This window comes from Dryas octopetala, chromosome 2, assembly GCF_963921425.1.
Source record: "Dryas octopetala chromosome 2, drDryOcto1.1, whole genome shotgun sequence".
NCBI lineage: Eukaryota > Viridiplantae > Streptophyta > Magnoliopsida > Rosales > Rosaceae > Dryas > Dryas octopetala.
The window spans coordinates 5,537,673-5,563,875 of record NC_141367.1 but is presented as its reverse complement, the minus strand read 5'-3'; the positions used below and the strand labels follow the sequence as shown (position 1 = coordinate 5,563,875).

At 35.4% G+C, this 26,203-nt stretch overlaps 1 long non-coding RNA gene and 1 pseudogene across 1 annotated transcript; both read left to right on the top strand.

Moving 5' to 3' along the window:
* Positions 1-11,051: 11,051 nt before the first annotated feature.
* LOC147292688 (wall-associated receptor kinase 2-like) lies at positions 11,052-24,899 on the top strand (annotated as a pseudogene).
* On the top strand, positions 16,612-18,798 carry LOC147292689 (uncharacterized). The gene is made up of 3 exons (XR_015120515.1): positions 16,612-16,977; positions 17,522-17,578; positions 18,650-18,798. It is a non-coding gene; the product is annotated as an uncharacterized LOC147292689 (long non-coding RNA).
* Positions 24,900-26,203: the final 1,304 nt, after the last annotated feature.

Genomic DNA, 26,203 nt, shown 5'->3' with positions numbered 1-26,203 from the left:
GCCTGGTCGCGAGAGGAAGATCTCCACGGCGACGGCGACGGCGAAGGGAAGAGAAGACCGCGACGGCGTGACTGCGTGAGGAAGACCGCGACGGCGAGAGGAAGATCGCGACTGCGGTCTGCGTGATTGCGGGCTACGGCGTGAGGTCTGCGGGCTGCGGGCTGCGGCGTGAGGTCTGCGGGCTGCGGGCTGCTGTCTGAAGTCTGAGTCGCCGAGTCGCCGAGTCGGCGTGAGGGCTGAGGGTGCGGGCTCGGGCTGCGGCGTGAGGGCTGAGGGTTTCAGATTTGAGACTTGTTGAAACTTTGACTCATTGACTGTTTGTTTCAGACTTGTTTAATGTTTAGTATTTTAGTAATACTTAATAAGTGAATAGTGATTAGTGTTTAATGTTTGTCTGTATTTTGTTTGTTTAGTATTTTGTTTGTTTAATGTTTGTGTGTTTAGTGTTTACTTGTTTAATGTTTGTCTGTATGAGTTTTGTAATTAAATTAGGGTTTTAATTTTTAAAACACTTAAGTCACTTAAACACTTGTAATTAAATTGGGGTTTTAATTTTCATTGGGGTTTCAATTGTGGTTATATAGTTATACTTATATAGTTAATTAGTTATATATGTTATATATGTATAGAGTAATTAATATAATTTAGGGTATATGATTATAGTTGACTATGAGTCTAATTGGGGTTTCATTGGGGTTTCAAATTTTCAATTGGGTTTATATACTTATATAATTATATATGTTATATACTTAATATACTTATTACTTATATATAATATATGTATAGAGTAATTAACTAATTAATATAGTTTAGGGTATATAGTTATAATTTTATTAAGGTATAGGGTTATAGTTGACTATGAGTCTAATTGGGGTTTCAATTGGGTTTATATACTTATATACTTATTACTTATATATAATATATGTATAGAGACTATAGAGTAATTAACTAATTAATATAGTTTAGGGTATATGGTTATAATTTTATTAGGGGATAGGGTTATAGTTGACTATGAGTCTCATTGGGGTTTCAAATTTTCAATTGGGTTTATATACTTATATAATTATATATGTTATATACTTATATACTTATTACTTATATATAATATATGTATAGAGTAATTAACTAATTAATATAGTTTAGGGTATATAGTTATAATTTTATTAAGGTATAGGGTTATAGTTGACTATGAGTCTAATTGGGGTTTCAATTGGGTTTATATACTTATATACTTATTACTTATATATAATATATGTATAGAGTAATTAACTAATTAATATAGTTTAGGGTATATGGTTATAATTGTATTAGAGTATAGGGTTATAGTTGATTATGAGTCTAATTGGGGTTTCAATTGGGTATATATACTTATATGTTATATACTTATATACTTATATACTTATTAGATTATAGGATTTCTTTTAAACTTTAAACCCTAAACCCTAATACATAATTTCCTCTATTATAAGTTTATAACTAATTAACTATATACTATAAGTCTATATCCTATAACTATAATAATTTTAGTATATACTATATAGGGTTTAGTATATAGATTATAGAGTATAAAAAATATATTAATTTTATTATAAAAGGTATAACTAAAATTATATACTAAAACATTATTATATATATAGAATAATATGTCATATGGTTATATAAAATATATTTTAGGGTCTAAAATATAGCTAGGTTAATATTAATTTTATTATCTAAAATGTGTAAAATGTGTGTAAAAATGTATGTAAAAATGTGTGTAAAAATGTATATAAAAATGTTTATAAATTGTATAAAAATTGTATAAAAATTAAATATATATAAAAATTAAAAATACATATTAATTAAACGGTCCAGTCCAGTCCAGTCCAGTTCTGGGAAGTGGAAAACCGGACCGGAACTGGATTGGACCGGTCCAGTCCAGTTTTGACTCGGTGTTGACCAGTTTTGGTCAAAACGGTTTTTTACGGTTTTTTTCCCCCCGGTTCGGTACGGTGCACCCGGTTTCCGGTTTAAACGCCCACCCCTATGAGCTAGTCCAGCTTGGGTCATTTTTAAATGAGCTCGGTCATGTGGTGGGGTGGGGTGGGGTGGGGTGGGAGTTGTTTAAGTTAAATTCCCAATTAAGAAGGTTTCCCTAAACCCCAAAGATGATATGCTATATTATCAAATTGAGAATTAGAAATGCATATTAAAAAATGATATTTTCTAAGAAATAGTCTGATTTACGGACTTGGATTCTCTGCCAGGCTGTTTGGTACCAAACTTCTAATCTAAGCCCTTCAATTTGTTTTAATGGTTGAGATCTATTCACATCTTAATTTTTATATTTTCATCCAAATAATATTAAAAAATTAGGGAAAAAAAAAACTCATTAGCCCACTGCCCAGCCCCGCCTTAGGCCACCTCCTCCACCTTCTTCCTCCCCATCACCCTCTCCATCTCCTCCCCTTTCTTTCTCTCTACACTCTCTCTTCCCTCCACGGTCTTAGGTGCTGGAAAAGAGAGTGGAGGGAAGAGAGAGTGTAGAGAGAAAGAAAGGGAAGGAGATGGGGAGGGTGATCGGGAGGAAGAAGGCGGAGGAGGTGGCCTAAGGGGGGCTGGGGTATGCACTGGGCAGTGGGCTAATGAGGTTTTTTTTTCCTAATTTTTTAATATTTTTTGGATGAAAATATAAAAATTAAGATGTGGGAAGATCTCAACCATTAAAACAAATTGAAGGGTTTAGATTAGAAATTTGTTACCAGTCTGGTAAGGACTAGGGGTGGGCATAATAACTGACGCACCGAAAAACCGAACCAACCCCACCGTAAAAAAACCGAAAAAAAACCGAGTTGACCGAAAAGTCAACACCGTAAGAGAAAACCGAACCAAACCGTATATGGACGGTTTCGGTTTTGATTTTATGCTCATTTAACCCGAACCAAACCGAACCAAACCGAGTAATTTTTAAAAAATATAATTATATATTTTTATGCACATTTTATACATTTTTGTTCACATTTTATACATTTTTATACACATTTTATACATTTTTATTTTAGACCCTAAAATATATTTTATATAACCCTATGAGTTTAATATTATATATATAATAATGTTTTAGTATATAATTTTAGTTATATCTTATATAATAAAATTAGTGTATTCTATTTCTATATACTCTATAGTCTATAGTCTATATAATAATGTTTTATGCATATAGAGTTATATATAAACTTAGTATATAACTATATAGTTAGTAACTTAGTATATAGTTGTATACATACTACAATAGTTATATATAACTATATAAGTAATCTATAATTATAGTAGTATACTAGTATATACTATAGTAGTATATAGTTATATATATACTATACTCATTACTCTATAGTAGTTATATACTTATATATAATCTTATATATAGTTATAACTTATAACCCAAATTTGCCCAAACCCCAAACGAAATCTCAATCTTCCCAAACCCCAAACGAAACCCCAAATAAAATAAATTAAAAAAATCAAACAAATAGACCAACAAATAGATTATATAATATATATAGTTACAAATTATAATCTTATATTAGATATAACTTATAACTTATAACCCCAATTTGCCAAAACTCCAAATGAAACCCCTACTACTCAAACCCCAAACGAAACCCCAATCTCCCCAAACCCCAAACGAAATGCCAAATAAAATAAATTAAAAAAACCAAACAAATAGACTAACAAATAGATTATATAATATATATAGTTACAGATTATAATCTTATATTAGATATAACCCCAATTTGCCAAAACTCCAAATGAAACCCCAATCTACCCAAACCCCAAACGAAACCCCAAATAACTAAAACAGAAAAAATAAAAAAAAACCAAACAAATAGAGTAATACATAAATACTGTAATAGACCAAAAACAAAAAGAACAAATTAAAAATCACAAAATCACTTAGAAATCACTCATCACTCATCAGACAGTGGCATACCTAAATTAAACTAATTAAATAATTAATAGTGTAAAGTCTGTAATATTTGAATAGAGTCAATAAAGTCAATACTCAATAAGTCAATAGACCAAAAACAAAAATAAAAAATGACAAAATCAGTAAATCACATATTCATTCAGACATTCACTCTCCAACCAAAAAAGAAGAAGACATTCACTCATCAAGTGATTCAAGTCATCAGACAAACCTAAAGAAATTAAGAAAGCAGGTTCTTAACTTTGTTTGGTTGGCTTGTAATGCCTAAAGAAATTAAGAAAGCAGGTTCTTAACTTTGTTTGGTTGTAGACTTGTAGTTATTTTTGTTGTTGTAGTAAACTAGTAACTTTTAAGTGTTAAGCAGGTTCTTAACTTTGTTTTAAGCAGGTTGTATTTATTTTAAAACCGTGCATGCACCGAACCAAACCGTCTTTGCAATGGTTTGGTTTGGTTTGGTTTTTCTCTAATTTGTTCGGTTTACAACACCGAACCACACCGAGAAAACATTTATGGCGCGGTGCATGGTTTTCGGGGTGAAGTGAGCCGAACCACACCGTGCCCACCCCTAGTAAGGACCCAAGTCCCTGATTTACAATCTAACAGAATGACAATCTGGTGAGAAAAAATTACTAGTCCAGACCCAAAAATTGATGATTAGGGGTTTTGGTTTCTTTCAAAATAGTTGCAATTATATCAATTTTTTTTTTTTTACTGACGCAATTATATCAATTAATCATGCATGATAGGTGAGCTCAGCAAAACTTCTTTGCTGACGTCATGATCCGCAACAGCCTAGGTAAAAAAAAAAAAAAATATAAAAAAGAAAGGTTCCTGGAATATCAAAGTCAAAAGTTATCATCTTGCTTTCGATTAAAATGTGATATTGGACTGGCAACAGTAAAAAGTAGTTGCTTTTTTGCTTTGGTGATCCATGATGTCAATGCAGTTACATCGTGACTTAGGTTTAGTTTGGTATTACTAAAACAAAAAATAGTTATGAAGTAAAATTAGTTATAAAATAAAGTAATTAAGTATTTAATAAATTATATTTTTAAAAATGTTATTAGTATAAAAAATAATATCAAAATATTTGATAAATGTTAATATAAAAATATTGTGATTGTGTATAATTATTAAAATAGACATGATGCTAAAAGTGTCTTTCACTTATTTGTTTGGTAAAACTAAAATATTTTTTTACATATTTTTTTAATTTGTGGCTACAAATTTTTATTAACATTAATTTTTTTAAGAACAACATTATTAAATAAGTATACCTATTATTTTTTTAGGCATATTATAATTTTAATCATATAAATAAAATATTATAATTAATTATCACAATATAAAATATAATTAACAATGGACATATTTTTTAATTTAAAATAAACAAATAAAAATTATAGAAATCAATAAGGGTATTATGGGTAAAATAAAATATTCATTGTTGTTGTGATTCACTGCAGCTTTCAAAAGCACCTAGAAACCTGTTTTCTATTTTTGCTGTAAGGAATTGAGAATTGTGGGGAAAAACAGTTTTTTTATTTTTTTACCAAACACCAAAATTGTTGTAGGTGATTGAGAATTGTCATCTACATCAGCTTTTGGGTCCTCCACCGCAATCTCAAACGAGGCCTAAGTCGTGGACCGAGAAAATTGCATTAACAGACAATGAATAAACCCAATTCACATAAATGACAATGTGATGAGAAAAATATTAGGCTTAAAATATATTTACATCAATCAATTATAACTTTAAAGGGTTTATTTTAAATTGATACATAAATTATAAAATATTTTAAATTCTTTTATAAACCAACAAAAATATACAAAATGATCTATCTGTTAGAAATTTCATCAAAATAGTTGTTAAATTCCACGTTGTATATATTGCACTTAACATTTTTAATGACGTGGCATTAACTGATATGGGGCCAAAATAGGTTTGATTTTAAAATAATTTTCCACCCATTCCATTATAGCACGTAGCACATAATTCTGACATGGGCCTACTACTTTTCCCCTCCACATGTCATTGTGGAATGAATGAAAATTATTTTGGAGTCAAACTTATTATTGCTTCATATCAGTCAATGCCACATCATTATTAATGCGGCACTTAATGATTTTTTTAATGAATTTTTAAAGGATGAATCATTTCGTATATTTTTATTAATTAAAGAAAATATTTTATAATTCATTAATCAACTTAAAATGAACTCTATTAGTTCATGTAAATGCAGACTATGCAGTTAAGCCAAAAAATTACTGGACGAAGTTGACCCAATAATTCATAATCATGGGTGCTGGTTTCTTTCAAAATAGTTGCATTTGTATCAATCAATCACGCATGATATGGAGCTCAGCAAAACTTCTTTGCTGACGTCATGATCCATAACAGCCTATATAAAAACACAACAAAAAAACAAAAGAAAGGTTCCTGGAATATAAAAGTAGAAAGTTATCATTTTGGTTTCGATTAAAAAGTAATATTGGAGTAGCAATAGTAGAAAGAAGTTACTTTTTTGCTTTGGTGATGCATGATGTTAGTGAAGTGGCTCAGCATCGTGATAAACGACGACTGACCTAAAGTGGACTTGAGTAAATTACATTAACAAACAAGTGATCGAGTAAAGGTGAGGAAGAAATTTTCCCTCTACTACCCCATTAATAGACCCCATATACACGCATATATACCAGTCATGAGTGTTCCATTATTGTTCCACATCGACTTTAGTACCATACGCCTACACATAAATGGCCAGGCTTGCTTGCTAGTTGCTGCCACTTACTTTACTCATAAAACTTGGCCAATACTATATATAGTAGGCTTACACTATTATTCTCACCAGAAGGAATTAACACTACCACAATTTTGGCCAAAGGCCTCCAATGAAGGCAACTAAAGTTGGGGGTTGCCAATTGCTAATGTGGATGTTCACTAATAATTAACATTAGTGGTCACATTATTATGTCAGATATGAACAGTGAATTCATATCTAACCTTTGCTTCTGATTAGTTAATTAATCAGTGGCAGCCCAATAATTTAAAGTAAAAAAATGGGTCAAATAAATTAGGGACTAAAAAAGGGAGTTAAAAAATGCGTGGGTTGAGTTGTCTGGTTGCTCCTTGTTCCTAAACCAAGATACTGGGGTACCCTTGTGGTAACATCTCTTTCTTCCCACCCCCAAACCAAACGGGATCCAGCATCGGTGGATGTCAATGGTCACGCTAGAAAGTGCCAATCGGTTCAAATCCCCAAATTAAGGGGTTGCTCCTCCTCCAATCACCATCGGAAAGTGGGTTCTATTTGGGTTGGTTATTGCCAAATAACTGGGGTTCCATCCTACCACTGATGTTGCGCATAAGTGGGGGAAATTCATGGGTTTTTTTGCTTCTATGGTTACAGTGATTCATGTTTGTGGCACCTGGACCTGGGTTTTTTTCAGAAATTGTGATTCCTCTTTGTGCTTCGACTGTGCGTGAATGAGAAAGCACCTACTACCCAAACTAGAGGGGTCGGCTTTGTTCCGTATAAGTTAGTTCTGAGTTGATCCGATTGTAGAAATTCTGAAGCTTCCAACAATCAGGTAAGCGATATTTGCAAAAGATGATAATCAGTAATTATACAATTTCACTTGTTGCTCTCATACGTACCAACAAGCTTATGCTTTGTGGTTATATTAAGACTTTTGTTGGCATAACTGTCTTTTGTGTTAAGCTTGCAGTAGATCATACATGGTTTGAATGTCTTAGTTGTGTTGAGGATCATGATGTAAAATGTGCTGATTGCTGGAGGTTTTGGAGGAGCGGACCTCAATTTGGAGGTACGGGCCTCAGATTTTTGTGTGCGTCCTGGAGGTCAAGTCCTCTGATTCATGGCTGTGCTGACAAGTGGGAAACCCCTTTTACAAATCAGGTACAATAGCAACTTGACCAATTTCCTATTCCCCTTAAAAAGGTGGGGCAATATAAAATACATAATAATTTTCAACTTTTTCTAACTATTGTATTTGGGGTTGTACTATAACCAACCCAAATAGTACAAAACAGTAACCATTTTTTCCATTAACTAACTATAAAATCCAAATCCAACTATGGAGTCTTTAAAGCCTACAATAAAGCAAGTGGTCAGTCAGTGAGACAAATTTAAAAAGCCATCTCCCGCCCATGCTCAATATTTTCCCTCCTTCTAATGGCACCTAGTAGGTTGGAATCACAGTTACCCATGACTGACTTGATAAGGTGTCAACTACTTGTGGCTGCTGACAGGCTTCAAGGGATACTATATACAGTAAGGAAATCCTCCATAAAGTGTTTAAGATATTTAGAAGAGCATTCACAAGACTGCAGTGAAGCAGGTAGACCTACTGCTACACTCAAGAGACTTTGCAGAGAGAATATCATCTGCATCTACTGCTCTACAGAAGATTCTGAAGCTTTACACTGTAAGGTATGACATATTCCCTACACTTATGGCAATCCTTGACTTTAGGCTTTCCATAGTTAAGCCAAGTGCGATCTTTTCAGTTGAACACACACCCACAGTCATGCATATAGGTGTAACACAAACCTCAGTTTTTGTCATTTGCAATAAATATCAAACTATTTAGACCTGGTAGACGTTATTTGTGTTGTAGCTTTCATCCTTAATGGTAAGAGTATGACCTAAGAATGTTCAATGGTAATAGAACTTAGGATATAAGAAGTTTAATTAATCTCCATAAGCAAAATAAGTAAATATATATATAAGGAGAAAAAGCTTCAGATCACCAAGGTAGGCATAATTAGCTGAAGAAAGGAAAAGAAAAAAAACAGAAAGCCAAAATTATGAGGGGAGAAGGTCCGGACTCTACACTAGAGGACCGGATCTCCAGAGAAGGTAGCAGTAGTGAAATGGAATTTGCACGCAGGGAGGTCCAGTCGTTGCTTGTGAGAACCGGATCTCCAGAGATGACGCAGGTTGAAATTGAGATTTCATGCAGGGAGGTCCGGACCTCTTATTGGAAGTCCGGACCTCCAGTCGGGAAAATTATACTTGAGCTATATTTTCACTAGGGGAGGTTCTGGAGAACCGGACCTGAATGGGCGGTCCGGTCTTCATTCTTCAAAACCTTTGCTTGTCCTACATCACTTTTTTTCATAAAAGAAATCCTATTTGGCAGTGATCTAGAGTTTAGAATATGGATAGTCATAGAAACACACCCATGATAATGTGCTTTTATTTATTAAGTTTCTAATGGTGTGTATGGAATGGAAACGCTGTGCAATTAACACAGTTAACAGAGGGAAGCTTTTAGTGGGACACATTAGTGGAACGAAGTCACACGCGCAACTGAGGGATGAATACGTAAGTAAATAGACTCCCAATACTTTGTGACCTTACATGCTATCTGAAGTAAGCAATGCATTTTTAAAGCCATATGGTTTTATTATTTAAAGAGTGAGTTTTTCTTTACAGGCACAGGATCACGATGGTCAGGAACCAAACCGAATTGAGCTATTCAAATTAACTCACCGCAAAACAAATGACAACCCTATTGATGAGGCTTCTCGGGAAATCATGGTAAGTTTGGTGATGCACTAACTACTCTCACCAAGAATGCAGCCACATTAATGTTACTTCATTAGAGAAAAAAATAGTATTAGGCAGGTAGGATTTTTCTATTGGTTGACATAAACATGTACATGTTTTAACAACTCCTAGTTGGATTGACGTGATGAGATGGATAGGCTTGTGGCAGAGTATGAGGAGATGCAAGAAAACCCACCTATCACTCCTGCTGTCTGCAATAAGATATTTTCAGATGTAGTAGGACCTGAGAGCAGAGGATGGTGATGCGGGAGATGCAAGCGCTTCAAGCAGCGGGGTTGGGAGGTCACAACACAACTGATCGACATAGCAAAAGAAATCATGGCTGCCAGTAAGAATACTTTTGTTGTTTTGAGTAATATACTGCTGGTATTTTGAACAGCTTTTGTGATAGAACTATAAACTTGGTGGGTTATATTATGGTTTAGACTATGATATATATCACCAAGTTTGGAAGTGTGGATATTCTATTGGGATCATATGACTAAGTGTTGCGCAGCTAGTGATTATGCTTTTGTTGTTTTTGGTATCTAAGTTTCATTTTGTTTTAAAAATTGTGAAAAGTATGGGGTAATTAATTAGAATGGTTGTAACTATGCACTTGAACCGCTACTTGAATTAAACATGCAATTTCAATGTATATAGCAAGTCGTATTTGCATCAATGAAGAAAGGCTGTGTGGGTTCAGCTGTGTAACTTGAGTTGTCAATTATTTGGTTTTTTATTTTTCTGATATGACATTGAGGTTCTGCTACATACCCTTCCTATTAATGGGATTGCTGGACTGAAAGTTAAGCATGCTTGCTCCAATATTAGCGTAGGCTTTCCACATTTTATAAACAATATGGTGTAACAGCCATTACAAGCATCCTTAGTATTATAAGAGCACACTGGAACTGAAAAATGCATATTCGGACTGTTGCAAATGCAATTTTAATTGGACACTACAGTACATTCAATCTCACTGCAGCAATCATTTTGGTGAGAAAATGCATTCTCAATCTCAGTTAAATAGTCAACAAAGTTCTTGCATGGTGGAGGATATGTAATATTTGCAACCAAATCAGAAACTAATATCAATAAGGTGGGAGTGCAGCAAGCAATGGTTGGAATTAGTGAGCATTCATACCTACTTTTAATAAGATAGTAGAAAAAATCATGGCATAACATTATTTAATAATATCAATCCTCCACCAATATAGCAACCTCAATAGAGATGGTGAACAAGTGAAACCCACTAACTGCAGCATTGGTGAGGACCGGGCCTTGCAGACTGACATGTCAGGTTTTGGCAGAAGCTACCACCATTCTTTCATGTGGGTGGCCTTAGCTCCCTTGCCACCCCAACACCAACCTCCAACATGCTATATGGTGACTACAGTGTGGCAAGAGACAATACAAACTAAAAACAGTGGCAGTTGCCTCTATGCCTACCAAAAAAAATTGGTTGCCTTTGCTTGATTTTCTTGTAGTGTAAGTGGTTGTCGATCATGGCCTTACATGGGAGGATTATGCTAATTATCATGCAACTCTCTTTGCTAATATTAGCAGCTGCAACTACAACAGCAGCAGCTCAAGCCCTGCCTCCTCAAGCCAAGCCTGGCTGCCCAACCCACTGTGGTAATCTTACAATTCCATATCCATTTGGCCTTAAAGCAGGTTGTTATCTGAATGAGAGTTTTTTCATCAATTGTGAGGCTGATGGATCGGTGAATTTGAGGAAAAGCAACCTCCGTGTTACTAACATATCCCTTGATGAGGGAGAGCTAAAAATTCAACACTATGTGGCCAGAGATTGCTATACGCGCTCGGGCGAACGTTATGAGAACAACGTTCCCTGGTTGTGGGTCGATCCTCCCTACACCATCTCTAGCACCAAAAACAAGTTCATTGCCGTGGGTTGTGACACTAAAACATTTATTGAAGGTTACATAGGCCAAGACAGGCTCATAACAGGATGCATATCCTTCCGTGACACCATTGAAAGCTTTGATCAGATTGAGGTCACTCCTGCTCTGGCGCTGGGTGCTGCCAAACTTCCATCCCCAAAGGACTCCAAAATGGTACTATCAATTTGAGTAGCTATTACAATCATAAATATGTATGGGACTTTAACCCATGTAGCTACGCCCTCCTTGTGGAACAAACCCAGTTCAATTTCTCCAGCAAAAGTTTTGAACTACTGAAAAATATAAAGATGCTTCCACTGGTTCTCAATTGGGCAATTGGGGATGGCCTAGACGGCCCAGTTGACCCATGTGATGCAGCAAAAAAGAAGGAGGATTATGCATGCAAAGCAAATAGCAAGTGTGTCAAGTCTGCCGATCGGATCAATGGCTACATTTGCCAGTGCTTGCTGGGTTACCAAGGAAACCCATATCTCCCACAGACGGTTGCCAAGGTGATGTTTTAGCTTTATACATACTAGTCTACGTGCCAATATATTAAACTTTCCAAACATGCAATTAAAATTTTTAATAGTTGATTTGTCTTAAAATAAATAGTGCAAATTTGGTCACCATCTCTAAAAGTGGTGAGCATCACCACTTTATTCATATAGGGACATGTGTCATCTAAACTAACTCTAGTTAACAATTTTGAATTAATAAATTCTGATATAATAATGAGGTGAGAGAAAATCTCTTTCTTCTAAAACTTATCTACTTTTTTCAATTCTCACGCTCTCTCTCCTCTTTATTTATTTATTTTTTTTTTCTGAGTAAATCTTTTCTTTTATTTCTTTTTTGACACCCTATGTCTTTTCAAGCACTCAACCAACAACTCAAGGATCATCTCGTCAGTTAAATTTTTCAGGCTTAATTTGATGCAGTGTTTGAAGAGAAAAGTTGTAAATGTCATTTACACATGATTTCTGATATGTTAACTTTAGCATAGTTGTGTTGCATTGCAACAACAATATTTTTGGGTCGGTAGTATTGTGTGTTTTGTAAAATTATGATATATTGGGCTTCATGTAAGAACCCTATGGGGACCTCATGTAGTTTTTTCATTCAAAATTAAGAATTTAAAGCAGACCAAAACAATTTATTATGTTATAATTTTGAATGAACAATTAACTTAAAATAAATTATGGAATAATAAGTATAAAAATGAGGTTTTTGACTGTTTTAGATTAAAAATGAGGTCTTCAATTGTTACATGCTTAAAAGAGGTCTTCAATTGGAATAATGAATATAACAAATTCTGGAAATTTCTTTCAAATGTGTGATGAAAGATAGTGCAGGGTGAATAAATAAAAAATGGGTGTAATAGGGTAATGTGACGAAAGAGTGCAGTGTAAAGAAAAAAGTGCATACTGGAATAAAAGAGAAGAAAAAAAAAAAGTAAGGAGCAAAATTAGGAAAATAAAAATAAAGGGGAGAGAGAGTGTGAGAATTGATAAAGACATGAGAGTTTTGGAAGAAAGAAATTTTCTCTCACCTCATTATTATATCAGAATTTATTAATTCAAAATTGTTAACTAGAGTTAATTTAGAAGACATATGTCACCCTATAAATTAATAAAGTGGTTATGCTTACCACTTTTAGAGGTGGTGAGCAAATTTGCACTCTAAAATAAAAGTGGTGGGAAAGTGAGTTGCTAAAAATAAGGGTGTAATTTTGTATTTATTTTTATTATTCTATTTTACCTTTTTTCTTTAATTAATAAATGATGTTATAAATACCTATTTTTTTAAGTGGAGGTATTTTTGAAGTATTTGCAAATTTGACCTTACTCCCTCTTATCCCTTTATATATATATATATATATATATATACACACACAAATGCTCTAAAACTAACTGGTTAGCAAGTTAATACAAAGCTAACCACCCTATTGGGCCTACTGCACAATATAATTTCAAAATCCGAACCATACATTTTTAGACCCTACTTCAAAGATCATTTCTATAAAAAATCTCCAAAATCGGAAGTCATTTAGCCATTTGATTATGGTAACAATTATTTATATGTTTTTATCGAAAATAGTGATCGTCTATTTTGATTTGATCACAATTAGATGGCTAAATGATTTCTAATGTTGTTGATTTTTTACAATGATGATCTTTGAAGTATGACTTAAAAAATAGACGGTTTGGATTAGGAGATTAGTTATGTAGTGAGTCTAAAAGCATGGTTAATTTTGTATTAATTTACTAATTAGTTAGCTTTAGAGCACTCTTATATATATATATATTACATATTGTAGACGAGAAGAACTTACCTATCCGTCCATGTGATACCACATGTCATCCCCCCTCTCTCATTGCCTCTCTCTCTCTTCTCTCACTTTTTTTCTCTCATTTATTGTCTCTATCTCTTTCTTAAAGAGATTTCATATCACTACAATATGAGAATAGGTAAGTTTTTTCCGTTGCAGACACATCTAATACATAAAAGATCCAAGGGTCTAAAGAGTGGGTCAAAATGTGTACGTGGTTCTATATATGCTTGTATATATATATATATATATAATCTCTTTTCATTGAAGTATATCTCATTTTAAACATAATTAATAAGGTATGACGTACTTGTAGGACTCACTCCGCATTTTAATTCGATGATCGTAGCAGCTTATTTTCTAAGTCTCCTTACAAGTATCTTCTTTGCAAAACATTAGATAAACCAAAAATCGTTTAACCATTTGATTAAAGGATTATCATTTTAAGTGTTTACAAAATTATTATATACCCTCTATTTATTCAATCACAATTAGATGTATTAATGGTTTTCAATTTATCTAATTTTGCATGCAAGGGAAATAGCAAGTGCGTTTGTTAATAATAGTCTCCTACCTAGATAAGGTCTTGTCTCCTTCTAGTGTTAGGATTGGCTATTCCTTGTGATTGTTGAATTCTTGTACATCAAGCAGTCTGTTGCTTGCATATTAAGTTTTAGGCTTGTATAAATATGTGTTAACACGTTTAATAGAATTATCAAATTATCAATTTCTACATGGTATCAGAGGTTCTATCGAACTAAGTGGTTTCTTTCTTGCCCTACCCCTAGTCGATCCTCTCTCTCTTCTTTCTCTTCTCTCTTCGTTCCCATGGCTGACCCCAATGCTGCTAGCTCTTCTGTCTCTTCCTTCTCCCCGTCTGGTCCTAATGTTGCCACTTTCCTCAAGCTCTCTGAGTCTAATTATTTACTTTGGGCAAGTCAGATGCGGCCCTTCTTAATTGGTCATGACTTCTTCAAATATGTTGATGGCTCTTCTTCTGCGCCTCATGCTGATGATATTGGTCTTGCTCCTGTTCGTCCCAACCCAGCTTATCTCTCTTGGGAATGATTAGTTATTACCAAGGAAACCCATATCTCCCAAATGGTTGCCAAGGTGATCCATATACATGCACACACATCTTAGGAGGCATTTATGTTAGAGTTTAACAATTCAGAGTTAAACCCTAACATAAAGGCCGACAAACTAGATCAAATTATTTGGCGCTAAGAAATTTTACACTACTGAGAGGTCTATAATGGTCACTAAACACTCAGTGCTATGTTCAAACGTCCGAACTAGCCTATATATATGAATACAATATGTTAAACACATAAATTTGTTGTTCTTGCAGCTGGAAAGTAAGTTTCAAAAATAAGGATTTAATTAATCTGATTGATGTGTGATATATAGATTTATATTAGTTTTCCTTTCTTAATTTTCAGATGAAGATGAGTGCTTGTCTAAAAACTTCTGCGAGAATGGAAGCTGCGAAAATACACCCGAAAATTACACTTGTTCATGTAAAAGTGGGTACAGAAACGAGGACGATGACCCGAGGAAATGCAGCAAATATGAAGGATCAAAGAAGCTGAAGATTTCATTGGGTATGTACTTGCTACCTAACTATATATTTGCATATTAACATGCATATATGCATCCTATATATCATTATAACTAACTAATTGAACACTGAAACCATGAGAAACATACAGCACACAAGTCGTACTACATGTATAGTTATATATTCATGATTTTCAAAACAAAAAGTAGGCAAAAAATAATAAAGGAACTGAAATAGATGAGTACTTGCCTGCTTGTACGTTAAAACAGATCTAAATGAGAAAAGGTCAAACAGTTTGTCTAAGAAAAAACAGTAATACTATATATTGATAGAATTAGAGCATCCAACCCAAAACCAGTTGGCAATGGGTGGAGAGGCCCAAGATTTATAAGTACATATGCTAAGCCTTAGTTTTCCGATGTGGGATATTGCTCCACATTACTCTCAACACGCCCCCGCACGTGTGGCGAGATTTTTGAGCCTTACACGTGAACAAATTGTATTGAGTGACGTGGGAGCACGTGTGACCGTTGGGCCTTAAACGCGGATAACCAAGCTCTGATACCATGATAGAATTAGAGCATCCAACCCAAAACCAATTGGCAATGGGTGGAGAAGCCCAAGACTTATAAGCACATATGCTAAGCCTTAGTTTTCCGATGTGGGACATTGCTCCACATTACTCTCAACATATATGCCATTGAATACAAAGGACTGCGTCTAAAACTCCATTATTTTTTATTTGCGCTCCATAATTCTAACAAAATGTTTTTCTTCTAACAAAAAAATAAGAACCCAAATGTAACAACCCAACCCAAATTTTCACTAGAAATTTAAATTTTTATTTAACTATGTTTTAAGAGAATTTTTTTTAAGGATGTGGAATTGAATTTTAAAGATTTTAATATTTATTTGGAAAATAAAAAGGGTTTTGATTTAAAGTTTTGATTTATTTATTTTTGTTTTAATTTGAGCTTAACCAAAAGTTGACTTTTAAAAAGAATGGGAATTCGATTTTGACTTCGGGTCCGTTAGATAGGTTTCGATCCCCCGAGTTCATAGACACGTAGCACGCTTCGATCCGAGTTACAGATTGAAAGTTATGGGCGTTTAAAGTGAGGGGCAATTTCGTAAAATGGACAAATTGGGTTTAAAAATCAGATTTTTTTTCTAGAAGATTCTCTCTCTCTCTAGAATATTCTCTCTCCCTCTATTTATCCTCTCTCCCGCACCCTCTCTCCCCATTTTTCTTTCCTCTCTCCCGCACCCCCTTCCCGGCGCCCACAACCCAGCAGCCACCACCTTCGTCGTCGACCGCCCCTCGCCGGCCAGCCTCACCAGCGTGACCCCACCCCACCGCGCCGAACACCCCCCCGGCCTTCTCTCTCCCCGAGTTCTCTCTCTCTTCTCTCTCCTCTGCGCGCGGCCAACCCAGCCAACCCAGCCACTTTCGGCGGCTGTCCCATCGACCCCGACCCCCGGCGACCTCCCCCGTCGGCCGATCAGCTCGGCCCGACCCTCCTCCAGTCAGCCCAGCTCCCACACGCGCGAGAACGAGGCCAGAGGAAGCCCAGCCGCCGCCACTGCTCGCCGGATTTCCGGCCAAATCTCAGCCCATTTCATCCCTATTTTTGGTGAGATTTCTTCCTCTTCCTTTGGGTTTTCATTTTGCTAATTGATGTTGATTAATTTCGAGTATATAGGAATTTGAAATTTTTGGGTTTTGAAGCCATTTCGGGTTGTTCTTTAATTTTCGGACTAGAGGGCTGTTTTTGTCGTTTTAAATAATAAATTCTATTCCTAGGAACCCCAATTATGGTTTAAGATTGAAGGATTGAGTGGGTTTGAGGAATTAGGCATTTCTTGGTTGAATTTGGAGTTGGGGCAGCCACATTGGACGGCTCCTGCAGTGAGTCCGAACCCCAGCTGCCATTCATGAGTAAAGGATTAATTTTGGACAATTGAGGAGTGAGTTATTGATCTTGGTTAAGACGTTTTTGGTTAGGCTGAGCCGAGGAGCTTCCGGAGTGTTCATGTAGGAGTTTTGGGTCTACGAGTGGAGGTTGGGAATCGTCGAACTAGATTGGGAGGCGGGTGTGACGTTAAGTTAAGCACATATTTACATTTAAGTGCCTTGAGTCGGAACTAATTATATTTCGTCGATTATCTATTTTATAGGCGAGACGACCGCAGCCCGAAACGATTCGGCGGAGGAACGGAGCTAGGATTCTCACTGTGAGTGGACTTTTGTTTTTAAAAGCATTTTTAAATTTTATGAATTTATTTATTGATTATTTGAGTTTTGATTGAGACAAAATGAATGCGGGTGAATTCTTGGTTTTTAAATGTATTTATGAAATTCCTTTGAATTAATTGTGTTGATAAATCTTGATTTTGATTTGGGATTTGATCAATGGCGATGAATTTCAGTTTTCAAATACTTTCACGAGTGAGTTTAAAACATGATTTTACAGGTTGATTTTTCAGAGCTGTTGGATCTTGGAAAGGAAATTTGGTTCTTTATTTTACACACATGGTTTGTTTAATATTTTTGGTTTTATCGAAAAGTTTGGATTTGACTCATGAAGTTTAAATTTAATTTGAATATTACATTTTTGGGCCTATGGATTTAAATTCGTAAAAGGGTTTTCAATGATATTTCTCTCAGTGGGAAAAAGATTTATGTTTGGCTATGAACGATGGTTTTCAAACCACTCTTGCAGTACCCTCCAGATTATCAGATACATAGGTCTTTGGGACCCATCACGGCACACATATAGGCTTTGGGCCGTGTGTCGGGATGCTTTGCCTTTTGGGGGCTGCTCTGCGTGCACGTATGACCAGGATTGCCTGCACGTGCTGATTTTATTCACGCGTGTGTATGGCCAGGATATTGCCTGCCTGTGCGATGCAGGAATTCCGCACAGGTGGATGGCCAGGTTATTCAGGGTATATAGCATGGTGGAAAATGAATTTGGTTATTTTCAGAGAATATTAAATATGATTTTAAGTGAAGGATTCTTTTGAACTCTATCAAGGTTGTTACGATGTTTTACAATTCGTTGTTTTAAGAAATTGTTAATTTGAGAATATATATATTGTTTTATGGAATTTCTTAAGTTTAAGTAAACTTTATGGTTTTTAAGACTGGGGGAGTTCAGAGAGTAACGTGAGGTCTTAGTGCTAAATGTGGTTTTGAAAGATTTTCTGAAACAAGAAGTTTACTTTTATTTTCGTTTTCATTAAACTGTCCACTCACTGAGTTGTCTCACCGTTTTCTTGTTTTGTCTTAAATTGTCCCCCCAGGTAGTGGCTTTGGTGGAGGTCGAGCCAATAACGTCGAGGCATTCGCGTCCATCTCCCTAGTCGGACCTTGTAGGCGACATTTTATTATATAAAATTTCCTTGTAATAGGATAGGAGCTCTGATAACCATTCTACAAATTTTAAGTTGGATTTCTGTGAAATTGCTGGGTCTGAGACCCTATTTTGGTTGTGGTAGAGGTGGTTGATATGTTAGAAGTGCTTTTTAACAGGTTTGAAATTTCTGGGTTAGTCCATTTTCAGGGGAGGTTCTGTCGAATTTTCGGTAGGATTTTTCCTTGATTTTGGATTCCCGCAGGACCTCTCCGGATTTCAGGGTGGAATCCGGGGGCGGTCCTGTCACCAAAATTCTCGTAAACTTTTTTCTTAGAAAGCAAAATTATATTTCCATCTTTCCATAAGATTAGATTTTCATTAAACCAGGTGTTAGATTGCTTGTTAATTTTGCAGTCCTTCGGCTTTATATATTTGTAGGTACAATATTGTTAAATTCTTTGCACATAACTAGGGCCATTAACATCTTTACAAATATGAACATTGTTGTAATGGACAATGCACATAATTTAAATTAATATACCTACAAATTAACATGTTCATAATATCATATTAGTGTACCTACAAATATGTAGGTAAATATTAATGCACATACATATATTCATAAACTAATAATTACCCACAAATATATGAAATAAAAGAGCCAAAACAAAAATTATAGCCAATCTAATGCTCGAGTCTAATTAAAATTATATCTTATCATCGGATGACAATCTAATTTTCTATTATCTTAAAATGAAATAACCAAAAGAATGCATTACCAGTTACATTTACTATCATTTAGAAAACCCAATTGTGAATAAAAAACTTCACTGAAATAAATATATTCATTTATATTTAGTCTATATATATATCACTTTACAAACCTTTGAAGCTCAAAAAGAAAACACTAGATTCGTACCAAAAAAAAGAAAACACTAGATAGCAAAGCCAAGATATGTTTCTCTTTTAAAAATAATCTACTTCTGACATCCAACCCCAGGATAGAATTACATAAACAATAATGTTATGGATCTTAAATTATATCATAAATTTGAATCTTGAATAATGTATCATTCACTACTACAAAATCCTTCATCAGGCACACCCACCAAACAATGCCAATTAGTCTCAAAGGGCACACTTTGCAGTGTCTATTGTTGTTATATTCACGGTTTGTGCGGTGGTGCGATTGGGAGGGGTATCTATTGTGACAATGTCACGGTTTACCTAACTTTGAATCCATTTAGACTGGTCCCACGCCATTCTCATTAGCATACTTGAGCCAAGCTGATATACAAGTGGCTTTAAAGCAAAGAAGCCGCTGGTGTTCATGAAGCCACTTTTTTTCATGCTCTCATGGTTGTGTAACCGTGAGACACTAAATAATATTAAAATATGGCATAACATTGACATGATAAACATATAAATATTGTATATGAATTATTCATGTATTTTTTTTATTAAATGACCTTTGCCTTTCACCTTTGGGTATCCGTGCCATACTTCCATTAAATATATAAAACTAATATATATACAATTGCTCATATATTGTTTCATATACAATAATATCAAATAATATATATACTTATAATAATGCTTATGTATTGAACAATTAGTTATTAATAAACTGTAATTTTTGCCATAAAAAAAGTTTAAATTGCCATTATAAATAAAACATTCAACTTTCACACATTTGCTTCACAATACTGATGAGTTTATAATTATATTAGTTTGTTCAACAAAATAACTTGTCTATTTACATCCAAAATATACCCAATCTAAGTTCACTGATATGATTCCAACCCCTTCCTTACAAGCAATTCACAATCTAACTATTATGAAAGGGTTGGAGTCCAAAGCATCATATGCTACATATCAATTCCAAAATAACATTTTTACCCAACATCTAAGCCAGTAAGTTCCTAAACCCATCATATCAGTACGTTCTAGCAATATAAACTATACTTAAGTCCCCACCATCATTTTCACAAAAGGGGATATAATTCACCTGTCTATACCAAAATGCTACCAACACTTATCAAAAAAATTATAACCATACTTGGATCCAATCATGGACTGGGAAACTCATCATTTGCTGTGTTCGCATTGTCCACGGCCATATCAGAGACATCGGAACCTATCATCAACATTGGATTGGCACCAACTGGTGGGGTTGCTTGAGCTTCTTTGGTGGCTAAAGCTTTTGACAACATCTGTACCAAAGCTTGCACATCCAGCCCTTGGAGTGCTTGTACCCCTGCACCTGAAATAGCAGCAACTAAAGGATTGTTCAAATGGGCTTCAAATTCAGCCATCTTGTTTCGAAAATATTCATCTCTCTCTCTTGCTTCTTGTTCCTTCCTAGCTGCATCAACTTTGATTCTTTCAACTTCTGCACGCGCTTCTTCTGCTGCTTTACGTGCTTCTTCTACAGCAATTCGTTGTTGATCACATTGAGCTTGTAACACTTCGACTTGTCGTGACAATCCCTTTTTCCGTGTAACAATTCCAGGTACATCTTTCCATTCAACTCCAACCCCATAGCCACGAACAGTATTGAGTTTTTCAGACCCAAATTGCTCTGCATACAACTCATCACGAACATCTGGCGTACTTTCCCTTCCCTTCTCCTGCTCCCTCTGCTCAAGTGCAGTCAACTCATCCTGCATTAAAACAAAATAGACAATACCTTAAAAATGCAAAAAACTATCTTAGTGTTGGCAATAAACCAACATTTAGGAAAACTATCTTACTAGAGATATTATCAAGCTAATGAGAGAGAGAGAGAGAGAGAGAGAGAGAGAGAGAGAGAGAGAGAGAGAGAATACCTGGAGTGGCCTCCCACTTTTTTCTTCGCGTTTGAATCCAGTAGCAGTTAGAGTTATACTGACCTGAATGAAAAGTCAAGACAAGTAACATGGCATTTTTAGATGTATACAGACAAAAACACCACCAGATGCAAGAATAGCCACAAATATATATTTTGTCTTCTAATTACTTATACCCAATCATAAGAAAAAAGTAGTTACAAATATGCCTATAGATGTAGATATGCAATTCTTCTACTTAGTACAAGACCTAGCAATTACTGCTTTGCTAGCAAGCAGAATTGCAGAAAGAAGGGGCCAAGTAAAAGTATACATCAATTGATTAATTTTTTTTTCCTTCATTTATTGCATTAATGGTAAAGTATATTGATATTGGCAAAATTATTGCAGGCATGATGATGATATCATGTACGCAGGTTGGGATTGCAGATGCTAAAAACTTTACCATATTCACTTTAGAGAAGCACAAAAACTTACTTGACCGCTAAGTGATTGATCGATCTATCACTGCTTCAAAAATTAAATTTGATGTCGGATCAACAAGATTATATATATATATATATAACCTCGACAGCAACATTTCCCTAACCCGTAAGTCATTGAATCCCCAAATCAAAACCCTAACCCTAACTCCCTAATTTGAAATTTCAGAGATGAGACATACCTTTTGATTTTGGGAGAGATGAGAGTGAGAGATGAGATCGAGAGTGAGATACTGCCTCGTGGGTGTGGGTGTGGGTGGTCTTCAGACTGGGATAGAGGTGAGATCGAGACTTCGAGAGTGAGATCGAGAGAGATCGCGACTGGGTACTGGCTGGGTGTTTCTGGAAATGGGAGATCGCGACTCGCGAGTGACTAAGTGAGAGCTGAGAGTGAGAGTCTTTGACTTGACTCATATATGCTGTGATGATGAGAGAGAGGAAGCTTTTGGGAGTGGTCCTGTCGCCATCGGCCGCTGGACGAGAGAGTTCTCGCCGGAGAAGATGATCGGTGCTGGGAGAAGGAAGAGAGAGACCGCGGACAGAACTAGATCGAGAAGAGAGAAATGTGAGAGTCAGGAGAAAGAAAAAATTTAAGTAGGAAAAAAAACATATCAGGTGTGTTACTGGAGGTCCGGTCCTCAAAGGAGAGAACCAGTTCGTAAGCCCATAAATTTCAAAGCGAGTTACTGGAGGTCCGGTCCTCAACTGGTAAAGTTCAGTCCTTAAGCCTTAAAAACAAACACGAGTTTACTGGAGGACCGGTCCTCAAGAGTGAGAACCGGTCCTCAATCCTAGTTTTCTCAAACACCAATATTTTTTAATTTTTATAAAATGTCCTAGTCAATCTGTATTATCTATTTGGCGTGGTAAATTGGAGAGGGAAGGAGGATGGGGTATTACTTTTGGTCATGACACAGTATGCAAACAGTGAGTGATAGTTAAAATATAAAGGACATATCCAAAACCGTGAGAGTTTAGAAAATTGTCAACGACAACTTATATAAAATTTGAACAATCCTTATACTAGTACATGACACGGTTTGTTCATCTGTGAATTACTACATGGCACAGTTTGCTCATATGTGAAGTTATTCAATTCTTAGTTGGCTTTCAGCGGCTTCACGCAGCCCAATACGATGATTTTTAATAATACTTACAGTTTACCATGAATATTATTAAATTACTCACTCTTTCTCCATGTCAACTAATTTGGAGTTACTGATTACTCCAAACCATGTGTTAAAATGTTCTAATCTCATCCTTAGCTAATTGTGAGTCAAAGTTCAGTGCCTACTGTCCATTTTTCCAGTAGTGATTACACATGTTAGTATTTTATTTGTTGTGAAATAAATAATTTTTAAGTTGGGCCATATATTAATCAATAAAATACTGACAAATAATTTGGGATCTAAATTTGGATTACAAATTTGTAATCCTTAGCTATGCTCTTACGTACATAAATAGTTAATTGATCTAAGAAATCAAATTTGGTTATGATTTCAATTTGTGCAGGTGTCCTTGGGAGCTTCTTTGTTTTACTGATTGTAATATTTTGGATATATTGTGGAATGAAGAGAAGAAAGTTCCTGAGACTCAAAGACATGAACTTTAAACAAAATGGTGGCTTACATTTAAAACAACATTTGGCTAGTTACAATGGAACTGTTGCGACCACAGCCAGAATCTTCACTGAAGAAGAACTTAAGAAGGCCACACACAATTACCAAGAACAAATTGGTGAAGGAGCCTATGGAACAGTTTACAAAGGAAAACTATCAGATGGAGCAGATGTTGCCATAAAGAAGTCCAAAGTTAATGCCACCCCCCCCCCCCCAGCTTAAAGTAATCAGTTTGTTAATGAGGTGATTGTTCTTTCTGAAATCAACCACAGAAATGTGGTGAGGCTCTTGGGTTGTTGTTTGGAGACTCCTTCGGCCATATTGGTTTACGAGTACGTCAGCAATGGTACTCTTTATGATCACATTCATAAAACAGAGGGCAAAGACGGACCACGGCCACCACTCTCATTGGAGAAACGATTGAATATAGCAGCAGGTACTGCAGATGCACTAGCATACTTACACTACTTTACTTCCTTGCAAATCATACACCGAGATGTGAAATCAACAAACATACTATTAGACAAGGATTATAACGGCAAAAGTGTCGGACTTTGGAGCTTCACGATTGGTTCCTGAAGATCAAGATCAACTATCAACTTTAGTGCAAGGGACACTCGGATACTTGGACCCTGAATATCTTCAGTCAAACACTCTAACAGAAAAGAGTGATGTCTATAGCTTTGGAGTTGTGCTAGCGGAGGTACTAACAAGCACACATGCATCGTCTTTGGAAAAGCCTGAGGCTGAGAGAAACCTAGCAAACCTCTTTGTTTGTTCGGTGGAAGAGGGTCGGTTGGTTCAAATTCTTGATGCTGAAATAGTCAAGGAGGGGAACTTTGAGTTGGTCCAAAAAGTGGCAAATCTTACAATAAGATGTTTGAGGTTAAAAGGGAAGGAAAGGCCTTCCATGAAAGTAGTATTCAATGAGCTCGACGGATTAATTGAAGATATGGAGAAGCATGCAGAAAAGGTTGATTACAAACGATCTCCCAAAGAGACTGACCACTTGCATGGGTCACCTAAATTAAATGCTGATGGTGTGGATGTGAAAGGTGAAGTTGGTTCTGGTGGTTCGAGTAGTATTGCAAGCGGTAGCCTCGAGTACGACAGAAGCATGCAAACTCAGGCCCAAACATTAAAGCCTTATGATGCTGGCCGATAATTAGTTCACTTTTGTCCCTTACTAGGGATCGAGTATTGAATTCTAGTTAATTTGTTTCATTTGAGTGAGTGTGCCTCCAAAAATAAAAGTATGTGAGCATACATACTGCTGTAATGTGGGTTGTAAACGTTGTGGTATGACTTTGTTGGGGCCCACACGAGTCGTTTTGTGGGAATCCTAACCATTCATTTTTTACATCTCTATTGATAGATCATCCTTGCAAAAAATTAGCCAAATCGGAAATCATTTGCCTATCTAACTTTGATCAAATAAATGAACGAACCAAATATTTTTGATGAAACCGTTCATTTGTTTTATCAAAGTTAAATAAGCAAATGATTTCCGATTTGACTAATTTTTTGCAAGGATAATCTATTAATGAAGATGATCCTTGCGAACGGTTCGGATCGCCACAAAACGACTCGTGTGGGCCCCAATAAGGTCATACTTCAACATAAATAAGTTGAGATATACCTCAATAGAAGGAGCCTGTATATATATATATATATTTTGGTGCATGTCTCTTGCATTACTCTTTGCCTACACGAGGGCTTTCCATATTTTTAGGTAAGAAAAATATCTCGACTGAATGTGAATGTATATATATATAACGAGTGATTGTTTTACCCATATCACATGATTAAACTTCTTATTTTATCATATATCGATCCCTTGAATGTGAATGTATATTCTGTTATTAATATATTTGTAGGTACAAATAAAAAAATTCTTTGTTCCTATAACGTACCTACTTAAAAACTAATGCTGCAGGCAAGTGCTTAACTAAGCAACCCTCTGCAGTTTAGTTTGTTAGTTGGTGGGTTTGATTATTCAATACTTCATTATAACCAACTCCTTATAAAACCAATGGGAAATCAGTCTATGGTATACTCACCAAATCAGAAGTAGTTTCTTAGTTTGCTCAAACTATAGCAATATAGTTTATTTTAGTGTTTCAATTGGTCACACTATGCTACCATCACAACAAACTAATATAATCTTCATTGATACTAGAATAAACTAACAATATATTAGTGGCTTTCCCATATACTGTATTAAACTCACTAATGCCATGATTACAAATGGTTTGATAAAGTCCATTAAGTTCAACTACTAAGCAGTGTCACTTAAATTGCATTTAAATTATTATGCATTTTACAATTTAATATATATTTTGCTGATGTTCATGGTAGCTTCCTGTAGAACTTATGACAAACCATGAAATGATCAATAAATTGGTTAAACTTAAGCCAAACACAAATACAGAGAAACAAAGTCGTACATTAATAAGTGCCACATGTGTTACAAGTGTTGCTACTTCAGACTTTCAAAGCTTCAAGAGAAATACCTGATTCCTAAACCCTATAGAGGTTTTACTTAAACACCTCTTTAAAAACCCAAGTCCTA